This window comes from Gracilinanus agilis, unplaced genomic scaffold, assembly GCF_016433145.1.
Source record: "Gracilinanus agilis isolate LMUSP501 unplaced genomic scaffold, AgileGrace unplaced_scaffold26699, whole genome shotgun sequence".
Lineage (NCBI taxonomy): Eukaryota > Metazoa > Chordata > Mammalia > Didelphimorphia > Didelphidae > Gracilinanus > Gracilinanus agilis.
In genome coordinates this window covers 2,377-10,956 of record NW_025358800.1, presented here as the reverse complement: position 1 = coordinate 10,956, position 8,580 = coordinate 2,377, and the positions used below count along the sequence as shown (strand labels likewise).

The 8,580-nt window shown below is 40.2% G+C and overlaps 1 pseudogene; it reads right to left on the bottom strand.

Moving 5' to 3' along the window:
* Nucleotides 1-7,030: 7,030 nt before the first annotated feature.
* On the bottom strand, nt 7,031-8,259 carry LOC123254612 (annotated as a pseudogene).
* Nucleotides 8,260-8,580: the final 321 nt, after the last annotated feature.

Below are 8,580 nucleotides of genomic sequence, written 5' to 3'. Positions count from 1 at the left end.
ATTGCATTATGATCTGAGACAGTTATATTTATTATTTCTGCTCTTTTGCATTTGTTTGCAATATTTCTATGCCCTATTACATGGTCAATCTTTGTGAATGTACCATGTGCAGCTGAAAAGAAGGTGTATTCCTTTTTGTTCCTATTTATTTTTCTCCACATATCTATTAAATCTAATTTTTCTAGGACTTCATTCATCTCTCTTACCTCTTTCTTATTTATTTTTTGGTTTGATTTATATAGATCTGAAAGAGGGATATTTAGATCTCACACTAGTATGGTTTTACTATCTATATACTTCTTGAGATCTGCCAGTTTCTCCTTTATGAATCTGGATGCTATGCCATTTGGTGCATACATATTGAGCACCATTATTTCCTCATTGTCTATACTGCCTTTTATCAGGATGTAATGACCTCCCCTGTCTTTTTTAATCATATCTATTTTTACTTTGGCTTTGTTAGAAATCATAATTGCCACTCCTGCCTTCTTTTTCTCATCTGAGGCCCTAAGGATTTTGCTCAAGCCTTTTATCTCAAACCTGTGTATGTCCACCTGCCTCATATGTGTTTCTTGTAGACAACATATGGTAGGATTTTGATTTCTAATCCACTCTGCTACTGGTTTCCTTTTTATGGGTGAGTTCATCCCATTCACATTCAGAGTTATAATCATCGGTTGTGTATTTGCCGACATTTTGGTATCCTCTTCTAGTTCTACTCCTTCTTCTTACACTATTTCCTTTTAAACCAGTGGTTTGCTTTATGCTATTAACCCTTGTCCCTTCCCTTGAATTACTTTCCTTTCTACCCCCTCCCTTATTATTCCCCTCTTTTAATTTTTTAGCCCTAATGAATTCCCTCCCCCTTCTTTTCCCCTCTCTTTTGTGACCTCCCCACTCCCCTGTTCCCCTTGGTTTACCTCTTCTGACTTTCTCAGTAGGGTTAGATAGAGTTTTATATCCCAATGGATAAAGCTCCTCTTCCCTCTCAGTTAATTCCAGTGAGACTAAGGTTTAAATATTACCTCTTAATGCTCTCTTCCTCTCCTTCTTATAATAGTATTCATCCCCTTCCCCTTCCCATGCCCTCTTTGTGTGTAAAAGAATATCCTATTTTTCTTATTCATTCAAGTTTCTCTTGGTGTCCTCTACTATTCACCTCCCTCTTTCCAACCTCCATATCAACTTAGACCACTTAATATTCCAACCTCTCCCTATGAATAATTCTTCTAATTACTATAATAGTGAATAGAGTTCCTTACAGACAATTATATCTAACATTTCTCCACATAGGAATACCAATAATTAGATCATATTGAAGCCCGTAAAGAGGCAAATTTAAAAAAAATGCGAGTTTTCTTTCTTTACCCTCTGTTTCTTATTTACCTTTTCATGTTTATCTTGATTTTTGTGGTTGGATATCTAACTTTCCATTTAGTCCTGGTCTTTTCTGTGAAAATACTTGGAAATCTACTATCTTGTTAAATGCCTAAACTTTCCCCAGGAAATATATAGTTAGTTTTGATGGGTAGGTGATCCTTGGTTGTAGACCCAGTTCTTTTGCTTTGTGAATATCATATTCCAAGCCTTGTGGTCTTTTAGTGTGGAGGCTGCCAGATCCTGTGTGATCCTGATTGGTTCTCCTTGATACCTGTATTGTCTCTTTCTGGCTTCTTGTAAATTTTTTTCTTTTACTTGGAAGCTCTTGAATTTGGCTATTATATTCCTGGGGGTTGTCTTTTCGGTGTCTAGTGTAGAGGGTGATCTATGGATCCTTTCAATGTCTATATTGCCCTCTTGTTGTAGAACTTCAGGGCAATTTTGCTGAATAATTTCTTTTAGTATGGAGTCCAAATTTCTATTAATTTCTGCTTTTTCAGGAAGACCAATGATTCTGAGATTGTCTCTTTTAGACCTGTCTTCTTGGTCTGTCACCTTCTCATTGAGATATTTCATGTTTCCTTCTATTTTATCAGCGTTTTGACGTTGTTTTATTTGTCCTTGCTGTCTTGAGAGATCATTAGCTTCTAATTGCTCAATTCTAGCCTTTAGGGACTGGTTTTCCTTTTCAATCTGGTCATTTCGGGTGTTCAATTTGCTTATCAGTTCATTTGATTTCTGAGCCTCACTTTCTAATTGCAAAATTCTGTCTTTAAAACTGTTATTTTCTTACCAGATCTCTTCCATCTTTCTCATCATCTCAGATTTGAACTCTTCAATAGCTTGTGGCCAGTTTTCATTATTTTGGGAAGGTTTGGATATGGTTACTTGTTTGTTCTCCTCTGCTGTTTGCTCTGTTGTCTGGATTTTATCTGTGTAAAAGTTGTCCAGTGTTACAGATTTCTTCTTGATGATCTTTCTCTTTTGGGGTTCTTGTCTCTGGCTTGCCATTGTTAGCCCTGAGCCCTCTCAGGTTTATCCTCGCACTCAGGGTCTGTCTGCTTTCTTTAGGCTCCTGAGGTCTCAGGTCTAGTTGTTCTCAGGGTCAAGCCTCCTGGTGGTCCCCTCGCTTGTTCCTCTGCCCGAGGCTCCTTTAAGAGTCTCAGGGCGCTGCTTGCAAAGTTGTGCACCCCTCTGCACTGGGTCCCCACTCAAAGTCCATGCCTGTGTTCAAGATCCAAGTCCTTGCCTGCACTCAGGATCTGTGTCTGGGCTTGTATCTGCGCCCACACTCGTGCCTGCACTCAGGGTCTGCATTCAAAGTCTGTGCACGTTCTTTAGCCTTTTGGGGTCTTAAGTCTTGCTGCTCTCAGGAGCAGGCCCTGGTGACCCCAGGTAGCTGCCAAGCACTAAATGCATGCCCCAAACTTGCTGTAACTCTTGTGCGCTTGCTTTGGCACTGTAGGTGGTGTGGGGTGAGGGATGGGGTTGCTTAGCTCACATTTTAGTGAGAGCTGTTTCACTCCTTTATAGCATGGAAATTCCCCAATTCCATGTACCTCCAATGCTGCACCCTGTTGTGGGGTCCCTTTGCTGCTCTGGATTTGTTTACATGTCTTCTTGAGGAGTCCTATTTGTTTTGGTTAGGAGAGGTTAAGCAGCTGCTTTTTACTCTGCCTCCATCTTAACCAGGAAGCTAATCTTTTTCATTTACTGTGTCTTAAGGTGAGTTTATGAGGACCAGTAGTTTTGGTGGATATCAAGTACAGAGGGCGACCTAAGTGGACCAAAGGGGCCCCTAAATATTTGAACATGCTGAAAAGTAATGACACCAACCCATAAGAAGCCTTACATGAAATGGACCAATACGGAGCATAAAGGTCTGATGCCATATCCCTAGAAGACAAAGCTTTAGGTCCCAGACTCAGCTGGTTTATGAGCATGTGTTCCATGTGTAGTATAATTTTCTGGATCAGTCTCCTCCTCTCTTGGGATCAACAGCAATAACAACCACTACAATTACAACAATAATGACTTGCAGTTATATAGCACATTCAGTTTTGCAAAATAATTTACTGATATAATCTCAGTTAACTGTCACAACAACATGGCAAATAGGCACTATCTTTTCCCATTTTAGAGAAGAGAAAACTGAAAAATAGGGAGGTTAAATTCCTTGTCTAGATTCATACTTCTAGGAAGTGTCTGAGGCAGAATTTGTATCCAGGGCTTCCTGATCTCAAATCTGGTGAGATTATGAGGCAGTCACTGAGTACTGCAGGAATTTGATGAAGGCCACAGTTATTGAGGTATTTAAATGTATTTAAATGCTTCAATTCCTTCATCTCCTTTGGACAACCTCAATGGCAGCACTTTTCAGCACAGGAATAGTTAGCCTTAGGTTTGGCAGCTGCTGTGGCAGGTTATTGAGGCCTGCTTTGTACCCATCCATGGAGTTGACACTTGACTTTGAGCTCTCAGGAGCCCTGTATGACCACAGCTGACCATTCTGTGCTTTATTGTCCATCACCACCAAGGGACAATGTCCATTTTGTGTTAAAAGAAAAGGAAGATGAGCACATGGGCATGATGGCAAGTCCTCCCATTGCCCAATCCATAATCAAAACTTTCCTCAGTATCCAGTGTTGGCCAGGCTCTAAGCTAACTGCTGGGGAGACCAAGAGGTTCCCAAGGAGCTTCTCTTCTCTTGATTGAAACAACAGAGACACAGAATAAATATACACAGGATGAATAGATGAAAGAATTCCTGCCTGTCAAGAGACACAAGTCAGTGTGAAAAGGCCTGACACTCATCCTTGGAGAGTCAGGAAGACTTGTTTGCACCATTGTGTGGCAGCTCCTTCAATGAATGGAGGGAGCCTATGAGGTGACGGTGAAGGTGGAGTATGTTACTGACAAGACAGATGGAGCATCTCTGCAAGGGAAGCCATGGTTATTTTGGTTGATCCTGGAGAGCAGGAAGGTGAACAAGGTATCATGAGGCAGGGAAGGGGTCTTGGAGACAAGCTGTGAATAGAAAAGTCGCCTTTTTATCCTCGAGGCACCAGGGAGCTAGAGGTGTTGACTGATTCCCGATGAGACACGGTCCATCCTGTTCTTGAGGAAAATTACTTTGTCAGCTGTTTGGAGGATGGAGTGGGGTTGGAGAGAAGCACTGTGTAATCGAGTTCTGGAGGCTTGTTGGAGAGGGATGAGCCATGTTTGAGATCCTCTCTGCAGTAAGCTCAGCTCAGCTCAGTCCTAGGACGCCCTCTTGTCAAGTCAATGATCTCTCCCAAGCTGGTGGTCCCAGAGGATGAGTGTGGCCGGCTCCAGTTTGTGAATGCATCTCTGGGAATTTGGTCTCCAGAATGAAGTTGATGCAGAAAGATCTCTAGAAGGATGTGGGTTGCAGAGGGAAGCTGTGAGGAAGGAGTGGACCCTCTGGGATGTGCGGACATTGCAGGTCAGGGTAGGCTGGAAACTTGGCCTTCCTTTTTCTCCTTTGTTATGGGATAGTGTGGGCCAGGGTTTGGGAATTTTGTGAGGCTTGTGCTCCTGTTTGTGGGACTGTCCTTCCTACTGGCACATCCTGGACCCAACCTCTAGCCCTGGACCATCTTTCCTTCTGTCTATGAGAAGTGGGTCCCAGGCATTGTCTTCCCTCTTCTGGCCCAGTGACTCCAAGGATTGTACTGGAAACCTTGGGGAGGATCAGAGGAGAGAATGGAGGAAAGAAAGATTCAGCACAACTGACCACTACATGGAAAACATCTCACAACTTGAGTAACGTTTAATACCTGTGGACACCGACCTCCATGAAAACGAGGAGAGAAGATGTTGTCGCAAGAGAAAACCAATAATATATTATCTAATAATTGGCAACCCTTACTTCTTGATTTCTGTGGACCAGGCATTGTGTAAAATGCTTCATGTTCATTATTTCATTTTGCCTACCCCACCCTTAGTTGGAGATGGTATTGTCACCTTCATTTTAAAGATGATGGAAAATGAGGGAAGCAGAGAGTGGAAGTGATTTGCCCAAAGGAACGCAGCTGGTAACTGTCTACAGCTGATTTGATCTGCTCTCTTCCCGATTCCAGCTTTGGTGTTCTATCCATTGGACCACAGAGCTCTTCAGTGTCTCTTTTTGTCTTTTCTCTCCCCTCCTTGTGGATCTTTATGTTTTGCTTCATTCACTTTCACTTTTGTGTGTGTGTGTGTGTGTGTGTGTGTGTGTGTGTGTAAAATCTATCGAGGTTGCCCAAATGATCGTGTCAATTGTTTTCTTGGCTTTGCTGACTCTCTGCACCATTTCCTGGAGATCTTTCTAGGCTCCTCAGGATTCATGACTTTTTGCATTTCTTTTTTTTTTTTAACGTATGATTAACTTTATTTTTTTAAACAAAGTTTAAAATAAACAGTATTAAAATATTACGTTTATACAATATATGTACAAATAAGTTGTGGTACTTTCTGCAAGCAATGCACTGAAACATTTTAGGGAAAATAAACTAACTTAGTGCAGTTTCTTCAAAAGAAGAAAACATTTCACAGGTCAAGTAGCAGAAATAATATAGTGTAATTTTTTTCTGATGAAGTCCAGTTGGTTAGCTGCTGAGCTAAAATATTTCCATAGAAGCTTTTCTTTTTACACCAAGTTCTTGAGTGCTCCTGCTTTGAGTTCTTACATTATTTTTCCAGTAAGTTTTCTAGAAGCCACTGTATATACATCTTTATTCTGCTTTAGTCTTTTCTACTTTAAATCATCTCATATAGTCCTTTTTTTCATAATGTATTTTTTGAGGGAACCCTATATTTTCTGAACATAAATAACTTTAGTCTCTACAGTTTTTAAAAAGTACCTTAAAGGGGATATTTTCTTTGATCTTTTCATAAAGCTATTTTTCATATAAAATTTTTCCCTACTAAAATCATTGTGAAGATATACAAAGGTTTTATATTAAAACAACCCGTATATTAAACAAAGCTCTGATTAAGACGTGCACAGCTATTTTGCTGAATCTGGAGTTTAGAAAAGCCAACCTTTTCCTTGTTTTACCTTCTTTGTTCTTACCCAAAGATTATACTGAAATTCACAAAAGTTCATGTATTTTGGAGCAGAATACTATGGCAGCTGTAATGAAAATGTCATCATCTTATTCTATAACTTAAATCTCTGTAAACAGTCAAGAATTTTTCCAAGAATGAAGAGAATAGCACTAATCAAATGACCTCTTGGACTTCCAGAGTACAATTTAAAGTGGCACTCATCTAGTCCAAAATGTCTCAAACAGTAACATTCCTAATTGATCAGAATGAACATTGTTGCACGAGTCCCCAAAATGCAGCTGAGGTAAAAATTAGACCGACTACATAGCTCCTGGATCTGTATTCATCCTGGGAATGAAATACGAATATTTGTAAACTAGTCCGGCTGTTGTTTTTTTTGACAGCTAAGATCTAAACTATGGTTATCCCATTCTGAATGGGTAGAGGCTTTGAACTAGTTCGTGGTGGTGTAATTTCTGAATTGGTTAGGACTTTTACTAAAGTTGTTTTAGCTTTTTTAGTACTCCAAAAGGAATATAATATTCTACTGTCAAGTCAGAACGAATCCACTCGGCAAGCTCTCAGTTCAACTTTGCCTTTAGTGTCTTCCGGGGGATTTTTCTGTGCTCTTTGGTGGTGTCATGATGCTCCATTGCACACTGGTGACAACTGTCCCACCTTTGTGAAAACTGACACATAATTGACATCCTCCAGCATAGCCAAATAATTTTGTGTGTCTGGATATTATGTCTGTCTTCTACAGAAATCTTCTTAAAAATCTTCAGTTTCACCGGAGGTCCACCCTTCGCTACTCTGGCAAGAGGTACCATCCATTCTACACATTCTGAAATATCGTCCCAGTCTAAACCTGACGCTTTCTTACCAACTTCAATGGAGGTAAAATGGCATATGGCAGCTGCTGCCAATATTCTATACTGGAATTCAAATGAGTCAATAGAGAGAATACACAGATCCAGGAGCTGGGCTATCTGAACAAACTTTTCCTGGAATACTGAGGTAGGAGTACTTTAGGAACATCTTTTAGAGCATTGACTTGTGGAAAGACATTCAACCAGGCAATACCTGTTACTGGACAGAGCTCCCACTTTAAAGCCTTTAATATAATGAGTTCCATCCCTAGGAAATCATCTTCACTGCAAGCACCATCAGTAACATAAGCAAATTCTTGTAATTTAGGAGCATAGATTTCCTCAAGTTTTGCAGCAATGAACAATGAGGTAATACCAATAAGCTGAAGCATATTTTTGTTTATATCCTTTTGTGTCAACATAAATCTATCAAAAAAATCTTGAGCAAGATAAAACGTTTCCCTGGGAAGTGTATACACTTCACATACCTCTAAAAGCCAGTCTAGAAGTATTGATATCATCTGTGGTTCTAAGTTAGAATGTAGCATTTCAAAATGTTTATCATGAACATATTTGGTCTCCTTTTTTAACGTATTAAACCAGACATCCTTAGAACATCCCCAACGTAGGTCAGGCAGAGGTGAAGGATTTATAAAAGAGTTTTTAAACCTGTAGTTAGTAAACCTGGAGAAGTCACTGGTGACAGTTTCTTTGTGTGGGGTTTCAATAATAATGCAAGGAGTGATACCCCCAGATAACACAGGTGGCCAACAATTCCTAATTTCATATTGCTGTCTCTTGGCTCCAGTCTCGTCTTTTCTTTCCTTTACATCCTGAGTCGTTTTCCTTTTTTTGGCTTGAAGGAATTGGGTTTCCTGGGGAGACTCTGTTTGACTAGTCTGGGGCTGCTGTTTAGCTTGCGAACAGCTGCTTCATCTTGACAACTTTTCTTTGGATTCTTCAAAAGTTCTCCTCCACCATCAGCCTTGATGCAGATCTGCTCTCCTTTGACATTTCTTAGAGCCCATTAATATTGCATTTCATTCATGCCCCACCATATCTTCAAACAAACCAATCTGTTTCCAAGGCTTTGCTGTGACACACAAAGCTGCTGAAAATACTCGGTCCTTATTGTGACTTTCTTCGTCTCAGTGGTTTCCTTGTTTATGAGGCCAGGAGTGGAAACTAAAGGGTGTGGACAGTTTAATCACTTAATTGTCACAATGTTAAACTGTTTTCCAAAATGGTTTGAGTATCTCCATCCCCAACAGGATTGTAT